Here is a 26,879-nt window from a genome sequence, read left to right on the forward strand (position 1 = left end):
TACACAGTATTATCAATTATAATAAGTTACATTACGTTAGGTAACATGCTTTTCTGAATAAGTACGTTTGTTCGCCTTTTTCTAACATCACTGGAATTAGTCATAATGCCGTTGATAGGTCAGCCAGAATTTCTCGACAAACTCTTGATTCCTCACTCTACTCAGCGTTCGCTCCGATCCACTAATCAAAATCTGCTTTCCAGTCCATTATTACGGCACATCAGTACCATGAGAACTAATATTTCCTCCGTTACCGCTCCTTCCCTTTGGAACTCGGCCCCAAGTCATTTATGAGAGGCTACATCCCTAGATAACTTTAAATCCAGTTTAGAAACATTTCTTTTTAAAGACGCTTTAGAAACTTGACTGTCCTTATAAGGATGTGTTATGACAACGTTAGACCGGCCTATCAGATTGTTCCTCCTGGTTTCCCCCCTTTTTGTTTGTTCCTTAATTATTCTTTACTATTTAAACATTGTAGTTACTTCCCCTTTTCCTCTCGTTCCAATTAATCTTTGTCTTATTGTCTATCTATGTTTACAAAAAAAACCCCACTGTGGAGTGACGATGTTCCTGAAATGGACTTTACTGAAGATATAAAAGTTGCAAAAGTCGACGTAACAATCCACATAAAAACAGGATAATCCACATAAAAACCTTAAGGACCTAGTCCGCTGACAGCATAGGACCCAACATGGTCCGTGTTTCGACAAGATGGTCTTTCTCAGGGTCCCCTGATAGTCCTATGGTAGTAGATACGTGGAAAAACTAATGAATAAAAAAAAAAAAAAAGGTTCATAGAGGTTTACAAAGAATACGCTGCAAAAACCAAAATCTCTTTGTTTTGGCTAGGCTATGTTTACATCTTGAGTTAGTTCTTGCTACTTTTTTTTTTTTTTTTTTGGGGGGGGGGGTTGGATAAGGTAGGATATCAAATTTTAAGAAACCTTGAATTGCAGCCGGCATTCGTCCCCAATTTCTAAAGCAAGTTAAACGATTTAGAAGGCCCTTCTGTACCGACTGTTTCCACGGACTCAGCTTGGAAAAAAAAGTCCTTTTTTTTTAGTAATTCCTAGTTGTTGTTTGATCCAATCTTTTCCTAGAAGAGGAAGGAAGGCAGGGAAGAAGAGGTCAGTTGTCCAGAAAGCCCCATAACATCACCAGCAACGGAGGGGCCTCCAGGGAGGTCATAGGATTGGGCAATCACTTGATACTTGCCAAGGAATGGAGTTCAGGCTGAGTTCCTCCATGCCAGAGAATGGGAAATGTGAGGCCTTAGAAGCCCAGTGTTCTGCATGACAAAGCACAAACGTCGAGGTGGATTTGTTTGCAGAGGAAAGTGCTTTCTCATGCTATATTTTTCGACTCACACCCTAGTGCACAGCATGAGTGATTTTAAAATAGCTACAGTACCTCTAGTTCAAGTTTTCAGGACATTGCAAACTGCTCGGCCTGAACTTGAAAGCACTTGTTCCAGATGGGTACATTTTGTTCATTATGGTACTACACTGGAGTAATTTAATAAGGCTTCTTGGCTTTGGGGCATTATAACTTAGTGCTATTCTGCACGATAATTAAACCATGCCAATAGTAATAGCTGTAGGTATTTAAAACTGTTGTTTTTTTTTTTTCTGTTGGTGCGAAAGGTTCCGGGGATGTTTGGCTATGCAGATTTATTTCCTACGTGTGATATTCTGTAAGTGTACAAATTTCTCAGAATAGAGGGCCTAGGCAGATTTCTCACAAAGGACCCTGGTGCCACAAAAATACAAACGAAAAATATTTGGGCTGGGCTGGTGGCTCAGTGATGGCGCTGCCATCACTGCGAGGGGATATGATCAAGACCTTCAAAATACTGAAAGGAATCGACAAAATAGAGCAGAAAAAACTATTTACATTGTCCAATTTGACACGAACAAGAGGACACGGAATGAAGCTAAGGGAGGACAAGTTCAGGACAAATATCAGGAAGTTCTGCTTCACGCAACGAGTGGTGGACACCTGGAATATTCTCCCAGAGGAGGTTATTGCGGAATCGACCGTCCTAGGATTCAAAAGCAAACTAGATGCACATCTCCTTACGAGAGGCATAGAGGTATATGGGTGACTAAAAATTTACGCCAGGTGTACACCTGGCAGGGCCTCCGCGTGTGCGGATCGCCGGGCTTGATGGACCGAAGGTCTGATCCGGAGATGGCGCTTCTTATGTTCTGCCTCACTTCGGCTGCTTTGACTCCTGCTTGGGCTGTTACCTCTCCTGGGATTTCCCCCCTCGTCTTTTCCGAGCTGGTGACTGCGTTTCCAAGACATAAATACTCCTCCTGAAGAAGCCCTCGCAGCGAAACTCAGGACTGAGTTGGGGAGCAGAGAAAGTTCACCATTCGGCACTTTTCCACATATTTATTCATATACTCACATTGGAAAAGCAAGACTGCGGAGCCACGAGATTTGATCATCCACGCAGGATAAGATAAGTGCTATATTCACTAGTAGACAAGTGTAATAAAAAAATACATAAGCACAGGCTGGATGACTTATGTCTTGAGATCAGATATAATATACAATAATGGACCTATAAGTTCAATGATGGTCCCGGAATGATCTCGCTGTGGCTCTTATGCAGGAGACAAGAGACTGAGCACTTATTTATAGTAAGAAGAAATAATATATTTATAATACTTTTAATACTAAAATTAGAGAATATAAATAAGTAAAAACTATGAGGGGCATAATCGAAAGGGATGTCTAAGTCCGTTTACGTCCATCTCACAAGTCATCCAAAGTTAAAAAGAGCCTACTTTCGAAAATCGTCTAATTATACGTCCTGCCAATCTGATCGTCAAAGCCGCCAAATCTTTATACCACATTTCCATCCAACTTTCCGTCCAAGTCCAAAACGCCTAGAACAAGCCCTGTTGGACGTGGGAGGGGCCTGCAAAGTGATGGATTGAACACCCAGACATGCCACCTAAATAGTGGGGTACCTTACAGGGCACTGCCCTGAACTTCACAAAAAGGGTGCCATGGCTTCTCCTCCCTACAGCTCCCTTATTGGTCATGGTGAGCCCCCCAAACCACCTCCAGAATCCCCTAGACCTACTTATCTACCACCCCAATAGCCCATATGGCTGCAGGAGCCACTTATATGCCAGTAAAAAAGGGTTTTGGGGGTATATAGGGCAGTGCACATGTTTAAGTATCAATGCAGTGATTACAGGGGCTTATGGGCATGGGTCCTCCTCTGCATGAGTCCCTAACCCACCCCCAAGACAACTTAAGCTGCCTCTGGGCTGGACGACTAGGCTTTCCTATGCCAGGCTGCTAGGTGATGATGGTCTGGAGGCTGAAATTTAAAGTTGTGAATAAAATTTTTATGGGGGGGGTTGGTGATCACTGGGGTAGTGTGTGAGGGTCTGTATTATGTGTTTGAAGTGCTTATCTGGTGAGTTTAGGTGGGTTTTTGTGACTTAGACCATGTTTTACATGGTCTAAGTCACAACGTCCAAGTTCCATTTGGCTCTGTTTTACATGCTGTACGACTAAGTCTAAGCCGGCCCACGTTCCGCCCAACTCCCGCCCTTGACACTCCTCCCGAAATGCCCCGTTTAGCTTTGGACGTTGAGTGGCACTATGAAGGCCTAGGTCGTTTTAAATACGTCCAATACCCGGTTTTATTATCGGCGCTTGGACATTTTTGAGAAATGTTCGTCCAAGTGCCGACTTAGGCCGGTTTTTGGACGTTTTTCTCTTTCGATTATGAGCCCCTATAGTTTTTATTGAATAAAAGAATTAAAGAAGCTGGTAACTAATTTGAATCAGTTATAAAGGAATGCCAGCAATACAGACTTTATACTCCTAATCATTTAAAGCTGTATAAATAACGCCCTGCCGAAGACCTGACTTTAGTTTCCAGGACGTGACCTCTGCTCCCCACACTGGCCAGGGCTGGAGATGCTTGACCCGAGGAAGAGCGGATATCTCTCAAAAGCTTGTCAAAGATACATTAAGCCCCTCCCCCCCCCTCTTTTACAAAACCGCAATAGCAGTTTTTAGCGCAGGCAAAAGAGGTGAAGCCCTTTCAAATTGTCTAACCGAAAAGATTAATCTTTACAGACATGGGCAACTCTGGTCCTCGAGAGCCGGAATCCAATTGGGTTTTCAGGATTTCCCCAATGAATATGCATTGAAAGCAGTGCATGCAAATAGACCTCATGCATTATTCATTGAGGAAATCCTGAAAACCCTGATTGGATTCCGGCCCTCGAGAACAGGAGTTGCCCATGTTGGGTCTAGCAGCTCTATTTTAAAACAACTACTGTATAATCTAGTAAGAACCTTTTTCAGTTGCTCCACAGTAAATAGATTTGTAGTAATCCAAATATGAGAACGATATCAATTGACAAAGAACTCGAAAACTGGATTGTGAGAAGACAGATGTTATAACGCTCGGTTGTTGAAGACGGAAAAATGATTTTTTTAGAGCATTCTCGTATGATTTTATTCTAAATCCGAATCCAGGATTACACCTAAGATATTAGATGTAACATAGTAGATGACAGCAGATAAAGCCCCGAATGGTCCAACCTGATTCAATTTAAATTTTTTCTTCTTAGCTATTTCTGGGCTAGAATCCAAAGCTCCACCCGGTACTGTGCTTGGGTTCCTACTGCCGAAATCTCCGTCAAAACCTACTCCAGTCCATCTACACCCTCCCAGCCATTGAAGCCCTCCCCAGTCCATCCTCCACCAAACGGCCATATACAGACACAGACCGTGCAAGTCTGCCCAGTACTGGCCTTAGTTCAATATTTAATATTAGATGCATTATCTATTTTAAGGGTGACCCGTCAAAAGCACGCCAGACATTGGCGCACCGACAATTGCTCGCAGGGACGAATGCACGCCGCTGCTTGAAGCCATTCTTGCCGTTCTTATTAGCGCTGTGAGAGAGAATCCCCACTACACTGAGAAATACTCATGCTCATGTTGAAGGGGGGGAACCCCCAATACACCGAAAAGTCCCACTTTTCTCCCAAACACTGGCTCTTCTGCTCTGATGGGCGGTGTGTGTGTAGGGGAACCCCCCAAGCCCCCTCCAAACCCCCTCTCAACGTATTTCTCAGTGTACTGGGGGCTTCCCCCCAAACTCCCCTCACAGCGCTAACAGGAACGATAATAACGGCTTCAGGTGGCAGTGCCCATTCATCCCTGCGCGCAATTGTCAGCGCGGCTTTGTTGGAGCGCTTCTGTGATTCTAATTCAAAAGTATAAATCAAACAGGAGACCACCCGTTATTAAAAGAACAGACATAAAAGGCAGCAGTTTTATAGATGATAACTTTTCATGGCTGTGATCTAAGGATGTTTGTTGGAATACGCAAACAAATGGTGACATCATCCTTTGCTCATTTGTGCAGTGACTTCATGTGGACACAGTCACCAACATATTAGATAAATTTAGTAAGAAGATACCACCTGCCACTTAGGTTAAAGACCTTGATCTTGTATGTATTTAAGTGGATAAAATATATTACATCACTATAGAAAAAAAAATTGATGTTTCTAATGAGATTGGAGAAAGAAAAAAATGACCTTATCCTACAACAGAAATACCACAAAACTTTTAATAATAATAATAATTTTATTGCTTAAACCAAATCTCCACCTCAAGACACAGAAGAACCTCGAACCCTTTCGCCTTCCCCCCACTCAAAGGCACACAACGCAAGAAAATGTTTGACAACCTTCTGGCAACACAAGCAGCAAAAATCAACCATTCCATCTCGAATCTTATGACAATATCAGACAACTTCAAAACATTCAGAAAAGAAATCAAAACCCTGCTTTTCAAAAAATTCATCCAAATATCTTAACCCCTCCTCTTTTACCTCCAGAAGATTCACCTACCTTCAGATAACCTTCCCCCATATTACCCACCTTAACACCTTCCAATTAAACAAATACCATAAATAGATTGTAACCTACCCTCTCTAACTGCATTCCATATGTATTTTTTATACAGTTCTTCACTGTCAGTTTAATTTCCATCCTATAAGTTCATATAGAATTTTTCTTTTTTCAACCATCTTTATTTTCTCTTCTTTATTAATTTCCAGGTACTTTAGTTAGATTGTGAGCCTTCGGGACAGTAAGGGAATTTTTTAAATACCTTCTTACTTCTCATTTATAATCTTAATGTACACTTTCTTCAAACCGCTTAGAACCTAACGGATGTAGCGGTATATAAGAAATAAATTACATTACATTACATTACATATACCGCTGTACCGTGAGGTTCTAAGCGGTTTACAGTAGAAACAGAAGAAATGCAATAAGTAAGATTAATTAAGATGAAGAGAAAGTACTTAGAGTTCCCTGACTGTCCCAAAGGCTCACATTCTTGCTAAAGTACTTGAGAAAAATAAATTAGTTAGGTTATAAACATAGAGTCGAATAAGGTAGGAAAACAGTTCATAGGAAAATTAATTTCGAATACATTATACATTATATATTGTTCAAGGCGGAATACAAATTATAGGAATTACCAAAAGAATTGCGTAATAAAGATTATCTAGATAAATTACATAACAGTGATTCGTGTACATTAAATGGTGTGGTAGAGGATTCAATTTTGAGAATTACATATCAAGGGAATCAAGTGATAACAGAATATAGTGGAGATTATCAGTATATACGGTTTACAGATTGGAAGTTACCTAATAATGAAGTAAGAAATTTATTGGATAGTGTGGAAAATGTTTATATAGGAATCAGAGTATGTATGATAGGAAAGGTTCTAAGAATTGAATTAATGTGTTATTCTATCGAGGGAGAGCTTGTGCATAAAGGGAGGATATTAGTTGGTAATGACGTGTTTTCTGAATAGAAATGTTTTGATTTCTTTTCGAAACACTTTGATGTCTGTTGTATTGATCATTAGTTTGGTGATTGTGGGGTCAATTTTTGCTGCCTGTGTCGCTAGAAGGCTGTCGTATAGTTTCTTAAGACGGGTTCCATTATTAGGTGGGAAGGTGAATAGGTTTTGAGTTCTTCTTGATCTGGATGAGCGGTAATGGTTTAGGCGGTTGTTTAGGTAACAGGGGGCAGTTCCATGGGTTATCTTAAACAGCAGACAATAGAACTTGAATTGAGTTCTTGCTTTTATCGGAAGCCAGTGAGAGTCTATATAGGCGGGAGTGATGTGGTCAAATTTGCTGAGACAGTAGATGAGTCTGATGGCTGTGTTCTGAACTGTCTGTAATTGTTTTATCATATTGTTAGGACATGTTAGGTAGAGGCTGTTGCAGTAATCCAAGTTACTGAGTGTGAGGGATTGTACATTTTCATTTGGCATTGAGTTTCTTCCTTAAAATGTTGGTGTAAAAACAGATCAGGGCCAGCAGACACGCCACTGCTACTGCTATTACTACTATGAAGCATTTCTGGCAGCACTGTCCATCAATCACAACATAAAAGAGACGGTCCCTGCTCAATAGAGCTTACAATCTAGTCAAGACGGACAAACTGGATAAGAAGGTGCATCACTACACAGGGCTCGGGGTGGGGGAATTACAGAGGGAATGATACAACAGATATCGGCGCTAAGCAATCCAACAGGGGTCATGGCCAAGGGAGGAGCATGGGAGGGTCAGAAGCATTCGAAACATTTAGGTGCAGTATTGCCAAATATTAGGGTCATGTGCCCAGCTTGTGCGCTGGGATTTACACCAGATTTCACCAGGCATAAGTCCTCGTGCCCAACGTTGGGGGTGGAATTCTGCACTACATGCTACTCAGAGCGCCCTTTTTAGGATTTTTCCCAGTGTCTAATTCTGAGTACTATTTCCAGAATCTGACTCTTATTGCACAGAACACTGAGTGAGGAACTGGGACATCCAAGTTGGCATATTAGCAATTCCCCCAGCGGTTTACAAAAAGCTCTACTGACCACAAAACCTTTTGTAAAACAACCTAAACATAGGGGAAAAGGGCTTCGTTCATATATATATGGATAATGGGTTAGCGATTATAGGGTATATTTTCAAAGAGTTTCAAAAGGCCAGGAGAGGCTCCTGGCTGTTTAAATTTCTTGCGTCACGAGTGGAATGCTGCAGGGTTCAGAGCTTGGGCCTGTACTCTTCAACATATTTATAAACGACCTAGAAATTGGCACGACGAGTGAGGTGATTAAATTTTTAGACGATACAAAGTTATTCAGAGTAGTGAGGAAACAGAAGGATTGCGAAGACCTACAAAGATACATAAATACACTCGAGGAATGGACTGCGAAATAGGAATTTTTCAAGTACCTTTCTTATTTCTAATCTTAATGTATATTTTCTGTAAACCGCTTAGAACCTAACGGATGTAGCGGTATATAAGAAATAAATTACATTACATTACATTACAAATGAGGTTCAATGTGAATAAGTGTAAGGTGACACATGTCGGTAACAAAAATCATATGCACGAATAAAGGAGTACTTGTAGACATGTCAATGAAACCATCCGCGCAATGTGCAGCATTGACGAAAAGGGCAAACAGAATGCTAGGAATGATTAAGAAGAGGATCATGAACAGATCTGAAAAGGTTATCAAGCCGTTATATATGGTATGCCCCCACCTGGAATACTGCGTCCAACATTGGTCGCCATACATGAAAAACGACATAGTACTACTTGAAAGGGTCCAAAGAAGAGTGACTAAAATGATTAAGGGGCTGGAGGAGTTGCCGTACAGTGAGAGATTAGAGAAACTGGGCCTCTTCTCCCTTGAAAAGAGGAGACTGAGAGGGGACATGATCGAAACACTCAAGATATTGAAGGGAATTGATTTAGTAGAGACTGTTCACCCTCTCCAAGGTGAAGGGAACGAGAGGGCACTCGCTAAAGTTGGAAGGGAAAAGATTCCGTACAAACGTAAGGAAGTTCTTCTTCACCCAGAGAGTGGTAGAAATCTGGTACGCTCTTCCGGAGGCTGTTAGAGGGGAAAACACCCTTCAGGGACTCAAGACAAGGTTGGATAAGTTCCTGCTGGAACAGAACATACACAAGTAAGGCTAGACTCAAATAGGGCACTGGTCTTTGACCTAAGGGCCACCGTGTGAGCGAACTGCTGGGCGCGATGGACCACTGGTGTGACCCAGCAGTGGTAAATCTTATGTTTTTATGATACTGAATATCTGGGGCTAACTATGACCTCAGCAGTCATCATTTTAAAAATGTCTAACCCCCCCCCCCCCATGCTGAATATCGACTGGTTAATGTAATGTGTAATGGCCAGCAGCTGAAAATATAAGGGCCTTATTTCAAACAAATAGACATGTAAGTGTAGCCAATATGAAGTGGAACCCTCAAAAGATGTGTGTGTGTGTGTGTGTGGGGGGGACAAGCTACAACAACTAGCCCCCCTCATTCATTCATTTGAAGCCCTGGCTGAAACAAGCACTTTGATTTAAAAAAAAAAAAAAAAAGTGTGCCTTACAGTTTGAGCAAAAAGGCGACGGGGGCATTAATAAAAAAAAAAAAAAAAATAGAATCCACACAAGGTTTTTCAAATAACCTCTTTAATCTAGCCGGTCAACGATCAGCCATGACTGGAACATTCTCCACTTCCTTTTGACCCTGAAATCCAGAAGTCTTTTTGCTGGCCTGGTTCCAGATAAGGATTACAAGGCCACTAAGAGTACCTTGTCCAAAAAATGAAGTAATAATTCTCTGTTGTCATGCCAGAATGTTCCTCACCCATTCACAAAACAGAAAGTAGCAAAATGTCTCATTTCTCTGTAGATATATTCTCCAAGGATGTCAAGGCTCTTCTTGGAAATATTCTGTAGGGTTGCAGGACTCTCCGGGACTAACTCCTGCATAAATAAAACACAAAGAACACAGAAATATTGGAGATTCCATTAACAAAACAAAACCAGGAGATTCAGATGATTTCCGGTTTTCAAAAACGCTGAAGTACGCTTCTCTTACTGAGACAAGTAACAAAAGAAATTAAAACTGTACTATTTGACAGATTTATCTCCTAAACAGAAGCCACACTAAATTTATATTTTTCTCTGTCTATTTCTTGTGTAATATGTTGCACTTTCTCTATTTGCGTTTTGTAATTCGCTGATTGTCCAGCTCTCTTCAGTGTGAACCGCCTACAAGTCATCTGACTATGGAGGTATAGAAGAATAAAGTTATTATTATTATTATATAATAGAGGGTGCTCACAAAAACATTCCTTGATTTTAAATGGTTACAAAACCAACATTTATTGGAATATTCTTTCACCTTTGAGGCTACAGTTTTCATCAACTCGATGTGCGCCCCACCTGTTACTAGGCAAACATTGATGCGATAATCGAGCTCGGACCAGATTCCCCGAAGCATATCTGGTGTGATCACGTTTATAGCTTCAGTGGTGCCTTCCTGCAAATCATCCATAGTTGCGGGTAGTGGAAGTACGTACCCCCAAAGGAAAAAGTCACAAACAGTAATGACTGGTGATCTCAGGGGCCATTTGAGGAACACTTGGGGGTCCTTTTATCAAGGCACGGTAGGGGTTTAACGCGTGGAATACTGCACGTTAAACCGCCTGCCGCGCTAGTTGCTAACGCCTCCATTGGCGTGATGAAATATCCAACGCGCTAACCCCGCTAGCGCGGCTTGATAAAAGGACCCCCTGGTCATTTTGTCGCGTTGCATTGTCTGGAGGTTGCAACTTCTCCACCAATTGCAGCTTCTAAGGGTGAAAGTGCAAGCGATTGTGGAAGATCTTGCTAACCGTGCTTTTTGGGACTTGTATTTGCTGTCATCTTATTTATAAACACATTCCAATAAGTTTTGATTTTGTAACCATTTAAAATCAAGGAGTGTTTTTCTGGGAACCCTGTATATCTATAAGGTTCCCAGAAGTCTCCTTGTTATAAAGCAATCTGAGTTAGTCCTAATTTTGACTTAATGGTCTTTGAACTGGTTCAGCTGAATAAAAAATATTTTATATAAATAAATACATACCAAAAAATGCAAAATGTGAGGCACATAAAAATACCAAGAAAGAAACCACAAACCCCAGAGCAGAATTTCTCAACTTGGTCCTGGCGGACTCCCTTGACGGTCAGGTTTTCAGGATATCCACTATGAGTATGCATAAACTTGATTTGCATACATTCATTGGCATAGTAAGGGGGATGCGGGAAGGGGGAGGGTCTTTGAAAGGGCGCAGGCATCAATTCTTTTCTCCACCCCACTCCTTCCCAATCCCCCCTGCCTCGCACGTGCTCCCTTCCCTCCCCTTCCCTCATATTACCTTTTAGTTACTTTGACAAAAGCCCTGGTGTAATAGTGCCACTGCCTAAGGCATCAGGTCTCATACTTACTGGAGTCTTTCTGTTCTCAGAAATGTCTCATCTGCCCTCCCTTACTGTCTTTTTGCACGTTATTAGTACCAGTTTTCCCCTATCATATCTACTGTGTTTCCCCGATGGTAAGACACTGTCTTATTTTTTTTGGAAGGCCAAAATATGCTCTAGGGCTTATTTTCGGGGGGATGCCTTATTTACCCTTTCATGTCCCCTCTGTATCTCTATCCTTTCTCTCTCTCTTCTGCTCCCTCACCCACGAGTCCTGCATCTGGCCCTCTCCCTTCTACCTGCACCTGGCAACACCCCCCTGCTCCGCGGCTCTCTTCAGCAACTTGTCAGCAGCGGTGATCAAGACAAGCTACCGACATCGAGGCCTTCCCTCTACGAGTCCCGCCTTTGTGGAAAAAGGAAGTTGAAACAAGCGGGACTCGCAGAGGGTAGGCCCCGACGTCAGAAGCTTGTGTCGATCGCTGCTGCTGAGTTGCCGAAGAGAGCCGCGGAGCAGGGGATGTGGCCGGAAGCAGGTAGAAGGGAGAGGGAGATAGGAAGGCTGTAGATCTCCGGAGCATGACACCGACCCCGGCCAGGATGATTTCTTTTTCAGGCGTGCATCTTACAAGTCCGGCGTCGCGGCGGGAAATAGCCATGCTGAGCAGTGAGCTCAGCACGTACACAGATGAAAGCCTTGCTTGCTGATTGGTCCGGCGGCACGAGCTCACTGCTCAGCATGGCTATTTCCCGCCGCGACGCCGGACTTGTAAGATGCACGCCTGCGTGACACACTACCGGAGCCACGGCAAAGGTGGAAAAGAGCCGCATGCGGCTCTGGAGCCGCGGGTTGCCGACCCCCGCGGTAGACGGAGGGACCACACGGAGTCACCCACCGTACCACCCGATTCGGGTAAGCGCAGGTATCGGTGGGTGGCTTATTTGCGGGGGGGGGGGGGTGCCTTATTTTACAATTTTTTCTAAAAAGGGGGGGCTGTCTTATTTGATGGCCCTGCCTTATCATCGGGGAAACACGGTAGGTATTATAACACTCTGCAATGATTAACATTATGCAACTGTTAGCTAAATATATATTAATATATAGGTACTTTAAAAGTTATTTCATTTCTCAGAGTACCTACAACCTGGGGCAATGCTTCTTAATCGGTGTCTGTATATAGCCGTTTGGTGGAGGATGGGCTGGCGAGGGCTTCAATGGCTGGGAGGGTGTAGATGGGCTTGAGTGAGCTTTGACGGAGACTTCAGTAGTTGGAACCCAAGCACAGTACTGGGTAGAACTTTGGATTCTTGCCCAGAAATAGCTAAGAAGAAGAAGAAAAATAATTTAAATTGAATCAGGTTGGGCAGACTGGATGGACCATTCAGGTCTTTATCTGCCGTCATCTACTATGTTAATCCAGTGCTCAGGGATGTTTTCAGGATACCCACAATGAATATGCATAAGAGAAATTTGCATATCAAGGAGAGGCAGTGCCTGGAAATTTGTCTCATGCATATTCATTGTGGATATCCTGAAAACTCTAGTGGCTCTCTGTCCTGGATTTGGAGGGGTAGCTGCCATTTGGATTAAAAAAAAAAAAATTAATATTCTTTTTATTTTGTCCTAGACTAAAATTCAATCCAGTGCATTCTGATGGAACCTTCAAAAGCAGCCCTGATGTTCAGCCAGGAGAGATTATCTTCCTGGCTCGGTGCTAAGGAAAAACAAAAGTTGACTGGGAATTGGCTTCCGATTCCTCGCTGCAAACTTGCTGGTCACACCCATTTTGTATTAAGCAGGTCAGAGCAGTGATGTCAGCTTGTCTGGTTCGCCAGCAACCTTGTGCTTGTTTTCACACTAGCGTTCAGTTGGGAAATTAATTTTTGCTGGCTCACTCTAGAGCTGCATTTAAAGAGGTAGAAGATTTCCCCCGTCTTTAAATTTTAAGTCCTTTTTTAACTACACATCTAAAATGTCCCCTGAAATTGACCATTTTGCACGGTGAGGTTTAGAAACATAGAAACATGACGGCAGATAAAGGCCAAATGGCCCATCTAGTCTGCCCATCTCTCCTGCCGGTATTCAGGGGGGGGGGGGTTGGGTTGCCACTAAACTTATCGTGGCAGGGAGATCCCTTGCAGCAATAAGCTCAGCGGTAACCTGATTATCTAACCAGTGCCGGTTAGAGAATCGGCTTATTAGGCTGGCTTATAGGACTCCCATGTGCCGGTTCAGCGAATGGCTACCAGGATGGTCTTGGGGCTCAGGGATCTCACGTATGAAGAAAGGCTAAAAAAACTGCGGATGTACTCACTGGAGGAACGAAGAGAGAGGGGAGGCATGATTGAGACCTTTAAGTATATTACGGGACGTATAGAGGTGAAAGATGATATCTTCTGTCTTACAGGGCCCTCGGTCACCAGAGGGCACTCGCTGAAAGTCAAGGGAGGGAAATTTCATGGTGATGCCAGGAAGTACTTCTTCACCGAAAGGGTGGTCGGTCATTGGAACGAGCTACCTCAGCAGGTGATTGAGGCCAACAACGTGTCAGATTTTAAGAGAAAATGGGATATTCACGTGGGATCTCTAGGGGAGTAAAAGTCAGGGAGTGGGTCATTGGTATGGGCAGACTTGATGGGCCGTGGCCCTTTTCTGCCGTCAATTTCTATGTTTCTATGTTTCTCAAAAGCCACTTAGGTGGCTTCTGAGACTGGGCATCCTATACAGAATCTGGCCCCGAGCGTCATCCAAAACACCACAGTTAGGCTAATCGTCAACCTTAGAAAATTTGATCACATAACCTCATTCTACCAAAAGTTACACTGGCTGACGATAGAGGGATGAGTCCTCCTCAAATTCGGCTGCCTCTTCTACAAGGCATTACATGGCCTACTGATCATATTCACCAGACCTGGCTGGTCCACACGTCATCAATCATTCACCTTCCCCTCAATTAAAGGCTGCACCCAAAAAAGATTCATCAACAGATTATTGTCCGCCCAAGCCACCTCCAGAGACCCAGAATTGAACCAAATTGTCAAAATATCAGCCTCCTACATGCATTTTAGAAAGCTCTTAAAAACACACCTATTCCCTAAATTCGGCAGCCCTTCTTAAGACAATCTCATCGTGAACCTTATAAATTTTATCATCAACCGCTAGGCCAAGTTATGTGGTAGTTCCATGACACTGGTCAGCAACACCTCTTTGAAAAATCCAAACCGCCAACCTCCTTTGTAAATCCTTTGTTGACTTCCTTTGCCAAGTTATGTTGTAGTTCACTGACTTTGGTCACTTTTATCTCTTTTGTAAACCTCATAGAACTGAAAGACTTATGCGATAAGTGCATAAGAACATGCCTTACTGGGTCAGATCAATGGTCCATCAAGCCCAGTAGTCTGTTCGTACGGTGGCCAATCCAGGTCACTAGTATCTGGCCAAAACCCAAAGAGTAGCAACATTCCATGCTACAAATACAGGGCAAGCAGTGGCTTCCCCCATGTCTTTCTCAATAACAGACTATGGACTTTTCCTCCAGGAACTTGTCCAAACCATTCTTAACATCAGCTATGCTATCCGCTCATACCACCTCTGATAATGCATTACAGAGTTTAATGATTCTCTGAGTGAGGGGAAAAATATTCTTCCTATTGGTTTTAAAAGTATTTCCCTGCAACTTCGAGTGTCCCCTAGTCTTTGTAAAAATTTATGTTATGTTTTATAGAATCTGGTCTTAAGCCCATATTCTATCATGGCTTAGAAAAGAGGCCCCCAAAATGTTGCACCATTATGTAAACTCGACTCGATTCTCAGGCACAATATCGCTCAAATATTGTTACAGCTAGTAATTTGTGTTCTGCAAAAAAGAACAGCAAATAATCTGCTTTCAGAATGTCAGCGGTAAGGGCAAGCTGCCTGGTTCCTTTCTAGGTATCAAACCTTTTAAAATGATGAACAAAACAAACTGTTCTTAAGATGTTTTACACGGCTGTAGTGGTATAAGAATTCTGTAATTGAAGAAAGGCCATTTCAGAGAGCCAGAAATGTAATTCTCCTCCCTGTTGGCTATAATATGCCAGTCCGTATTAAAGTGGAACTGAGAGCAAAATCTTGCATCTGAAGCACACATCCTGCGATAAGCTCTGCCACAAGCCTTTGACAGTGTTCCACACAGACGTCTAATAAATAAACTGAGTGCCCTCAGGATGGCCCCAAAGTGACAAGCTGGGTCAAGAACTAGTTGAGTGGAAGGCGACAGAGGGTAGTGATCAAAGGAGATCGCTCTGAGGAAAGGGAGGTTACCAGTGGTGTGCCTCAAGGTTCTGATCTTGGGCCTGTTCTTTTTAGCATTTTTATAAACGATATTGCTGAAGGGCTGTCAGGTAAGATTTGCCTCTTTGCGGATGATACCAAAATCTGCAATAGAGTAGACACGCCGGATGGTGTGAATAACATGAAGAAAGACCTGGGGAATCTTGAAGAATGGTCTGAAATTTGACAGCTAAAATTTAATACTAAGAAATGCTGCAAAAAAAATAAATAAAAAAATAAATAAAAAATTGAGGGACCGGTACAGTTTAGGGGGTGTTAAAGAACTTAAGTGCATGACAGAAGAGCGGGACTTGGGTGTGATTGTATGTGATGATCTTAAGATGGCCAAACAGGTTGAAAAGTGACAACGAATGCTAGAAGGATGCTAGGTTGCATAGGGAGAGGTATGGCCAGTAGGAAAAAGGAGGTATTGATTCCACTGGTGAGACCTCATTTAAAATATGGTTCAGTTATTCGCGCGTGGGACAAAGCCATGCCGACATTTGAGCCAAGACAATTGGGCGCAAGACTCCAGTGCACCACCAGAAAAAGTTAATTTTAAAGAGCTCCGACGGGGTGTGTGAGGGGGGTACCCGCTGCCTTTGGGGGGGGGGAACTTGGGGGGGTTGAACCCCCATTATAGAGAAAACTTAACTTTTTCCTGATTTTTTAGGAAAAAGTTAAGTTTTCTGTATAATGTGGGGGGTTGCACCCCTCCCAAAGGCAGCGCGAACAGTATTAAGTAAAGTGGGGGGTTCACCCCCACACCCTCCGTCAGAGCTCTTTAAAATTAACTTTTACAGCGGCGTGCTGGAGTCTTGCGCACAATTGTCTGGGCCGAAATGACAGCACAGCTTTGTCCACTCACCTAAAATATTGTGTACAATTCTGGAATCCACACCTTGAAAAAGATATAAAAAGGATGGAGTCAGTCCAGAGGAAGGCTACTAAAATGGTGTGGTCTTCATGATAAGGTGTACGGGGACATACTTAAAGATCTCAATATGTATGTTTTAGAGGAAAGGTGGGAGAGGGGAGAGATGATAGAGACGTTTAAATATCTATGTGGCATAAATGCGCATGAATTGAGTCTCATTTGAAAGGAAACTCTACAATGAGAGGGCATAGGATGAAGTTAAGAGGTGATAGGCTCAGGATAATCTAAGGAAATACTTTTTTACAGAAAGGGTGGTAGATGCGTGGAACAGTCTCCCGGAAAAAGTGGTGGAGATAGAGACTGTGTCTGAATTCAAGAGGGCCTGGGATAGGTACATGGGATCTCTTAGAGAGAGGAAGAGATAATGGTTACTGTGGATGGGCAGACTGGATGGGCCATTTGACCCTTTATCTGCCATCATGTTTCTATATTCAATTCAGCAGTAGATCACTACTTCAAAACCCAGTGTCAATATATTCTCAGTACTCTAAACACTAGTTTCTTTTGTGTAACCAAATCACTAATCTTGTATATTTTTATACATGTGCATTAAGTACATGTGAATATGAGTACTCAGTGCCCAATCTCCTGCATTGGAGTCACAGTGAGATTTTGGAGGGACCATCATTGCATTCGTAAGTCCCTTCTTCTGTTTGATTCTGATGGTAACTTCTGAGAGCCATTATGCCTTTATTCCCACTTGCTTATGTCTTAAAGGTCTAAATTATTGCACTTATCTTTAGTTGATGTTGGCTCAAAAAAGTATTTCCAAGTGAAGCCCATAGAGATTTAAAGGGCTTTGGGACTGTTGCTGTGCGGCTTGGTAGAAGAGGGGGCAAATCCTTTTGATTCCCTGCCCCACCGTTTTTTCCATACATGTTTCTCCTCTGACCTTTGAAATACTAAATGGTAGTTCTGCCCCCTCTATCCTTTTGTATCGGTTGGGCTGTATGTTGAATTGTCTACCCTATTTTATAGTTTATGTTTTAATAACTTTTTATTTTTTTCTGTATCTCGCTTACTAATACAAAATAAGCGATTTATCAAATTTTAATAAAAACCTAAAACTTGTGTTTCTTTCTTTTTGTCATGACCTATCTATGTTTTTGCTAGTTCATTTTGACTTAAGCTCAAGCATCAATTTGCTCATCTGGTTCTGTTTCCTGTTTCAGGTTCTCTTCTAACCCTAGTGGCCATAGGTTGGAACTGCTTCCCACAGGCTGAGGGGGGAAGCTTTTCTTCTGGCTGCAGAGCTGCTGTCTTAGTTCAGACCACAAAAGTTTCCGTCTCTAGTCTTGGTACAGCGGAAGCATACTGAAGCACATCACACTTCTGCTTAAATTCTAAGATGCAAAGTTTTATCATTTGTTTTGTAAGATCTGTTGTTTCTTTCTGCACACGTGCTGGTGGATCCTCTGCCATCCTTCTACCCTTCAGAAAACGTGTCCAGAGTTAACAATGGAGATCTTTTGTGGCTATTTACTTTCGTTACTCTGAGTTTACTGTCCTAAGCTCTAGAGTCCTAGTACAGGCCATATTCAGTGCAAACTCCGCATACTTAAGATCTTATTGCCTGCTGGCTTGGCCTGCATCTCAGAATTTTTTCTTGAAAGAGAGATAAAATGATGATTAGGCTTGCATACTGGTAGATAACCTACTTGTTGCCTACTAGAGAATGGCACAGGGACAAATTTGTTCCCGTCCCTGCAGGAACTCAATTTCCCTGTCCCGTCCCTGTGGGTTTTGTCGCTGTTCCTGGCCCTGCCCCTATAAGCGTCCTCATTTCATTCTAGAGTTCAGATTGTGATGTCATAATGCCTCATTCCACCAATGCCTAATCTCTGTCCTCATCTGCATAAGCCTCACACTAGGAGGAGTGTGTAGCGCAGTGGTTGAAGCTACAGCCTCAGCACCCTGGGGTTGTGGGTTCAAACCCCGCGCTGCTCCTTGTGACCCTGGGCAAGTCACTTAATCCTCTATAGCCCCAGGTACGTTAGATAGATTGTGAGCCCACCGGGACAGAGAGGGAAAATGCTTGAGTACCTGATTGTAAAACCGCTTAGATAACCTTGATAGGCGGTATATAAAATCCTAATAAAACTTCAAAACTTGAAAACTACTGGGCCTATTGGTTAATTTCTATAAGCTCTGCCTTAACCGCACAAGCCTTGAACACTTATGATTTTAAAGTGTATGAGGCTTGTGCAAATGAGGACGCAGCTGCAGGAATGGGGCAGGGATAGGACTCGCTGGGCAGAACAGAAAAATGAGTTCCTGCTGGGATGGGGAAAAATTTGTCTACTTGGGCGAACAGTATACAAAATTGAATGAATAAATAATGTGACACGTTTCAGCCTCTGATAACCAGAGCTGGCATTGTGACATCATAATGCCTCATTCCACCAGTAAGAGCCAACCTCATCGGTGATGTCACTATGGCTTGATTGTCCTATAGTTAGCTCACTTATACTACATTTTGATTTCTAAAATGGTGCAATGTATAGAAACACTGAGACACATTTTCCCCGTCCTTGCAGGCACTCAATTTCCCTATTCCATCCCCACGAGTTTTGTCACAGCCCTGTCCTATTTCTGTAAGCTCTGCCTTAACCGCACAAGCATCGAACACTTATGATTTTAAAGTGTTTGAGGCTTGTGCAGATGAGGACTGAGCTTGCAGGAATGGGGCAGGGACAGGAAAAGAACTCGCTGGGACGGGAAAATGAGTTCCTGCAGGGACGGGGAAAAATTTGTCCCTCTGTCATTCTGTTCTGCCTACTTAGGGCTTAATTTCTATGCAAGCAGGGAGTAACAGCATTGTCCAAGGACGTTGCTAGAATGTCCATATTAGGAAAAATGAATATGAAAAGTTATTAAAATTCCAGTAGCTACTGGAGCCAAGATAGTATCTGATATTAAATCACCTACCTGCACGCAAATAATAGGATGTCCTGCATTGTTCCATCCAGCCAAGGGGAGAGTGTGGTGCAGTGGTTAAAGCTACAGCCTCAGCACCCTGAGGTTTTCGGTTCAAACCCACACTGCTCCTTGTGACCCTGGGCTAGTCACTTAACCCCCCCCCCCCCCCCATTGCCCCAGGTACATTAGATAGATTGTGAGCCCACCAGGACAGACAGGGAAAACTGCTTGAGTACCTAAATAAATTTATGGCCAGAGCTGCCCAAGTCCTGTCCTTGATATCTACTGGCAGGCCAGGTTTTCAGGATATCCACAATGAATATGCATGAGATAGATTTGCCTGCTCTGCCTTCTTGGTATGCAAATCTCTCTCATGCATATTAATTGTGGATATCCAGAAAACCTGGCCTGCCAGTAGATCTCGAGGACTGGACTTGGGCAGCCCTGAATTGTAAACCGTTCTGAGCTCCCCTGGAAGAACAGTATAGAAAACTGAATAAATAAATAAATAAATAAGATGGCAATCACACTCCTTCATTAAAAAGCACTAAGTCACAGAGCAAGCTGACAGGTAGACAGATCTGAAGCATGTAGGCTTTGTATACATGAGAGTACTTGATAATGATTTTGAGCTATTCCGACCATCAGTCAGCTCCGAATCTTCCAAATCATGGATTTATGTCCACTTAACAAACAACCATGGCTACAGATTTTTAAATCATGTCAAATTTAATCCTACCAGAAAATTTTTAAAAATCTAAGGATAATTCAAAACTCAGCTGTCCGACTGATATTTGGCCTAAAAAAAATATGAGCATATTAGTCCTTATTACCGAAAACTGCATTGGCTACCGATAGAGGCAAGAGTCTTGTTTAAATTTGCCTGCATCTGTTTTAAACCGATATTTGGCATGGCTCTAAGTTACCTTCTCTCCCATTTTGTCCTGCATTGCTCCATCAAGCCTACTAGAAGCCCTCACTTATTTGCTTATCCGGCTGTAAAATCTTGTCCATATAAGAGATTTTTTGGATAAAACACTTGCATTTCAAGCAGGCAAAATGAATGCTTGGTTAGGCACAATTATCGCACAAGCTTCGTCTTATTATTCCTTTAGAAATACAGATAAACTTTTATTGATAATGACAGGAGTCGCCATTCAGCATATCACAAGTAATTGGAAAAATTACAGTAGACTCAATTATAATTTCTGGTGGAACTCATTATGTCACATATATAAAATGGAAAGAGCAATAGGAAGCTATAAGAAATTTAATAAAATTTGGGAGCCATTAACTTCTTATTGTAATGAGTAAACACCATTTTCTATTGTAATATACACCGTCTAATGTTTGGGGGGAGGGGGAGGTATATTTTACATTATTCATATTGGGGAAATAATAGAGGAATGATGGGAGGGGAGGGTGGTAATTTGATGTATTGTAAGATAAATTAGAAAGATTGTCAAGTGATGTGTTTAATTGTATTGTTTTAGTGTTTGTGCATTTGATGTAAGATTGAAAATGAATAAAGAATTAAAAAAAAAAAATAGATGAAGACTTATTTGTTTGACCAATTTGTAACTTGACTCTCTTTGGGCTCCTTTTACTAAGGTGCGCTAGCGTTTCTAGCGCACGCAGGAAATTACTGCACGCTACACTTCTAGAACCAACGCCAGCTCAATGCTGGCGTTAAGGTTTAGCGTGCGTGGCAATGTAGCGCGCGCTATTCCACACGTTAAAGCCCTAACGCGGCTTAGGGGTCCTTTTATCAAGGCGCGATAGGGGTTTAACGCACGGAATACCACGCGTTAAACCGCCTGCCGCGCTAGTCACTAACGCCTCCATTGACGAGGCATTAGTATTTTGGCTAGCCACAGGGGTTAGCGCGTGATGAAATGTCCGACGCGCTAACCCCCGTAGCGCACCTTGATAAAAGGAACCCTTTGCATTTTCATAGTTTGTATTTATCTAATATTTGTATACTTGATTGTTCTTTTTTTATATCTTTATTTATTTTGAAGCCATAAGTAAGTGCAACATATAATACAATCATATTACACTATAAAAGCACTTAAATACAATTAAAATTGTAATCTATGACAAATAGATATATCACCCCCCCCTAATTATACTCAAAAAGTACACTCAAATTAAGAAATTAAAAATATGTTCCAACCCACCCTGGACGTGTTTGACCAAAGGGCATAATCACCAATCACTCTGCAAAATTTTGTCAATGGCCCCAAATCCTCAGAAACGTTTTGTAATGTCCCTGTTGTATAGCCATAATACGTTCCAGAGAGACTCCCACCAAAAGGAATAGTTCAGTCTATCCCAGTTTTTCCAATTCCTTAAAATAAGCTGTATGGCAACCCCTGTCATAATAAAGAGAAGTTTATTATTGTGAGATGATATTTGGCTATTAGCTCTCATCAAAGTGCCACATAGATAAAATAGTGTCCTATGTTAGTTTGTTCTTATTCTTAATACTTATATTTCACTGATTGTTCAGTCTTCTTCTTTGTGAACGGGATACAAGAATAAAGTTATTGTTATTATTATTATTAATTAAACTATGCTAAAATTTTGTGAAGGTGTGAATAAACCATGTGGCCAAAGGTGAGCAGGTTGACGCGGTATATCTAGATTTTCAGAAAGTTTTTGATCAAGTCCCTCATGAGGGACTCCTGAGAAAATTAAAAAGCAATGTTCCGCTGTGGATTGGGAACTAGTTAAAAGATAGAAAACAGAGGGCAGGATTAAATGACTCTTTTCTCAGCGGAGAAAGGTGAATAGTGGAGTATCTCAGGGATCAAAAAAAGTGGATAAAAATATGGAGTACCTGGATAGATCAGAAAAGCAAAAATCCAACAAAGGTAAAAAATTAACCCTCTGTTTTACTAAGGCGCGCTAAGCATTTTTGCACGCATTTAGCATGCGCTAACTGCTAATGCATGTAGTTAGCGTACGCTAATATTTAGCATGCGTGCTATAAAGCATAGCACGCCTTAGTAAAAGGCGCCCTAAAAATAACAGTTTCTTTATTGAACAACATATAAACACAAAAGCTGTTTGGTCAAGGAAGACCCGACACATTCCGTGTTTCGGCAAAATGCCTTCCTCAGGAGTCCACGTAACTCGGCAATTGTGAAGAAATACAGAAAAATGATGACATATCAACAGAACGACAAGATATAATTTGTGAAGAGGTCTGTGAGTTACGTGGACTCCTAAGTAAGGCGTATTGCCGAAACACGGACTATTTTGGGTCCTCCTTGACCATACAGCTTTTGTGTTTATATGTTGTTCAATAAAGAGTTTTTATTTTTTACCTTTGTTGGATTTTTGCTTTTCTGATCTATCCAGGTACAGTAGTCCCCTGAAATTCGTGAGGGTTACGTTCCTGGAGCACCTGCGAATTTAAAAAACAGTGAATACTATACTGTATTGGATGTGGGGATCGGAGGTGGGAGAGGGCTGCAGAACAGTGCTAGGGGGTTGGCATGTCTCACTTCCTCATCCTGCTAAGCACAGGAAACCGAGCCGGAAAGAATTTTGGCACACTTTTCGGTCTGCAATTGGCTGTTAGTCTGTGTCTCAGGAGTCATTCTAGTTTAAAAACACGCACGGGAAAAATTGTGAATGACTTAATCCAAAGTTTTATTCACCTTTTTTTGTTGCCTACTTTTGTGGATTCCTTCTAGAGTTGTGCGGGGTCAGAAATCTCACCCATCCCCGCGAGGAATCCCCTTCGTCCCCACCCGTCCCCGCGAGGAATCCCCCCCGTCCCCATAAACTTCAGAAATAGTTATTTATTTAATTATGCTACTGAATTAAAGGCTCTGGTAGAGACCCATTTACAAATAAGCAAAGAGACTTTATTAATTTGGAAATATTAATTGGGAAGAATACATACTTTGTAAACGGGTTTCTACCAGAGCCTCTAATGTAAATATAAAATATAAATACTCAGCTGATGAGAACTCCCAAGCTGTCAGCTGAGGACTTCCTTTGCAGTTGGCCGGGGGTCCCTTTTGCCAAGCTTGGCAGGCAGCAGTAGCGTCCCTGAGTCACAGATGCTGGCACCTCAGTGGCTCATGGATGCTGCCAGCGACTGCTGCGCTTGGTGGAGGGGAGTTCTGGCCATCTCTAGAGGAGGTCCTTTGCTGGCGGTGCTTGGGGATCCCCACCAGTCACAGCAAGGGCCAGTAAGTACTTCAACACTGTAGAAATAAAACCAGAAATGCATTGCCTTTTCTTTTGAACACAATACAAAGACATCTGCTATATACATTTCCCAAAGCTAACATATTTTAGTCAATAAATTCCGTTTTTTACCTTCGTTGTCTGGAGACTTATTTTTCCATAAAGCTGGTCCCAGTTTCTTTTTTCCGCTTTCCCATCTTCTGTAAATTCTTCTGTTGCTGTCCATTGGTTCCTCCTACCATGGTCCAGCATTTATCCCTTTCTCATCTTTTATGCCTGCCCACCAGCCCCAAGCCCATTTCTCCTTCTATCACCCCTCTTTAGCACCATGCCACATCTCTCCCTCCATTCCCTTCACCACTATGTCCAACATTCCTCCCTCTTGCATCCATTTCAATCTGTCCCACTGTTCCCTTTCCACCACAATATTTCTCCTTCTCATCTGTACCTCACTCCCTCCCTATGACCAAAAATTCTTTCTTCCATTCCCGTGTACAACCATTTCTTTCCTTCCCTTCCTCTCTCCCAAGTTCATGCCTTCTGTGTCCAAAAACGCACTCCCTCCCCCACCTCAGCATCTCTTTCCCTCCCTTCCTCCATCCTCTTTCCCAAGTTAATGCCTTGTGTCCAGAAACGCACTCCCTCCCCCCTTTTGTGTTCAGCCTCCCAGTCCTCACCTGCAAGCAAATTACCAGCAAAATGGAGCTCGAGCCGCGAGGCTTGTCTTCTATTTCTTGCCTGTACTGCCCCAGCACACACAACCGACCGGAAGTCTTCCATGATGTCAGTGCTGATGTCGGAGGGAGGGAGGGCTTTGCGCTGACATCTCACTGCATGGTTGAGTTGTTTTGCAGTGCTATAGATTCGGAGCAACGGCATGAACATTTTACTTTAGTCCACTTGTTATTTTAAAGACCATTTGATACCCAAAGACTCCTAAGACTCCTGATGCAGGCCGGATGGCCGAAACATGATCATGTCGAGTCATTGAGTTGCTTTGGATGTTTGAATTGGTTTGGATGAATAAAGATCATTGGATTTATCAGATGAGTTGAAAGACACTTTTTTGTTCACCATTCTGATTGGACATTTCCATTTTGTTTTGGGCCTAGGGCACTAGTCGCCCAAAATCAGCAGCGTCCAAAGTCCATTCTCGAAAAATACATCCAAAATTTAAAAAAAAAAAAAAAAAAATTGTCTACTTCTACGTCCAGTCATTTGATCGTCCAGACCGCCAATACGTCTATGTTTATGCTACATTCTCGTCCAAAAAATCATCCAAGTTCCAAACGCCCAGAACAAGACCTTTTGGACGTGGGAGGGGTCAGCAAAGTGATGGACTGGCCACCCAGACATGGCAACAGAGTAGTGGGGCATCCTACAGGTCACAGCTGTGAACTTCACAAAAAGGGTGCCACATAAACATCTCACCACAACTCCCTTGCAGGTCATGGTGAGCCCCCCAAAACCTACTATACCCACCTGTCTACCACTCCAATAGCCCATATGGCACTTATATGGCAGTACAGTAGGGTTGTTTGTTTTTTTAGTGGACTCACATTTTCCATAATGAATGCAATGGTTAGAGCGGCTTATGGGCCTGGGTCCTCCTCTTTATGGTTCACTAGCTCATCCCCAGACTACTTAAGCCACCTCTGGGCAGCTTTACTAGGCTTTCCTTTGCCAGGTGCTAATGTTCTGATATTATGGCGGTGTGGGGGAGGGGTCAGTGATCACTGGGGGAGTGTTTAGGGGGGTCTGTACTTTGTGTCTGCAGTGGTTATCTGGTCACTTTGGATATCTTCTGGACACTTAGACCTGTTTTTAAGATCACCTAAGTCACAACATATAGGTTCCGCCAGCCTCGTAAAACTTTCGATTATCCCTGCAGTATGACTAAGTCTAGGTCGGCTCATGTCTCGCCCACATCCATAACCACTTCTTCAAAAAACCCCATTCAGCTGTGGATGCAGAGCTGGATTCAGAGGCTTATAAAATCTCTGGATACGTCTAAAACCTGTCTTGATCATTGGCACTTGGGTGACCAAGTCTCGATTATGAGCCCCATAGCTACTTAAATGTCTCTATCATATTTTCCCTCTTCTGCCATTCCTGATTTTTATTTTGTCCTATTGTTATTGGAGTTCTTTGCTATACAGTACTCCCCTGAAATTCGCGGGGGTTCCGTTCCATTTTGAAAACCTGCAGATGCGGTTTAAGGGGCTGATCGAAGGCAGACGAGGGCAGCTGGGGCGCCGGCGGGTGCTGAAAATCATTTGCGTTATTTTCCGACCGCCTCTTCCTGGTGCTAAAGTCAGGCTACATCAATCAGGAGCTGCTTTGACACGATCATGTGTCGGCCCACAAAGTTCCTGCCTCAGGAGTCTTGTAGTTAAGTCGTGATAGACAAAATCACATGCTCTTTTACTCATCATGGAAAGTACGCAGATTTTATACGGAGTAGTACTTTCCATGATAAGTAAAAGAGCATTGTGATTTTGTCTATCACGACTTAACTATAAGACTCCTGAAGCAGGCTCCTTTTGGGCCGAAACACGATCGTGCCAAGTCAATCACAATAAAAAGAGACTGAACCCCATTGGTCACCTCTCTTGTTGTTTTTTTTGGCCAAGTTAGGTACACATATCTACTTTTTTGAAACCGCACACATTTTCAAGATGTCCTCGATGCACCCCTGCTCCTCCTAAGACCAAGCCCCCTTTTGCTATACGCACTATGGGACTTGGCCACACTGCCTTAGCATGTAGCCAGATGCCCAGGCAAATATTAATGAGTGCCAATTATCATCAATAATTGCTTGTTAGCACCCGATTATTTCTGTCATTGAGCTCATTAAGCAATTAATTTACGCTGGCATCTATACTCCATACAGAGAAACTGGGGAGGGGGGGGGATGGCTTCAATCTCTTCAGAACACAGCTATATGACTTCTGTATTATGGCACAGGTATGATTATGTTATATCACCTTACTGCTCCCTTGGATTTTTGCAGCCCAGTTGTGTGACCCTGTATTTTTTAGCTGGGAAGGGATTTACAGAGGCATGGGGTTAGTTCTTTAATTCAGTGCCCACGGTTCTTCAGAAAGAGATGATAGACAAAGGCTATTTGAAGGATTGGGAAAGTATGAATGGATGCTGTG

General features: G+C 42.6%; 1 long non-coding RNA gene across 1 annotated transcript in view; it reads left to right on the forward strand.

Annotated features, from left to right (window-relative positions):
* The window catches only part of LOC117366329, a 48,724-nt gene extending 30,592 nt beyond the window's left edge, over positions 1–18,132 (forward strand). Inside the window, exons 2-3 of the long non-coding RNA XR_004540560.1 lie at positions 12,973–13,144; positions 17,766–18,132. This is a non-coding gene — a long non-coding RNA (uncharacterized LOC117366329). The remainder of the gene's footprint in view (positions 1–12,972; positions 13,145–17,765) is intronic.
* Positions 18,133–26,879: the final 8,747 nt, after the last annotated feature.

This window comes from Geotrypetes seraphini, chromosome 9 (genome assembly GCF_902459505.1).
Source record: "Geotrypetes seraphini chromosome 9, aGeoSer1.1, whole genome shotgun sequence".
NCBI lineage: Eukaryota > Metazoa > Chordata > Amphibia > Gymnophiona > Dermophiidae > Geotrypetes > Geotrypetes seraphini.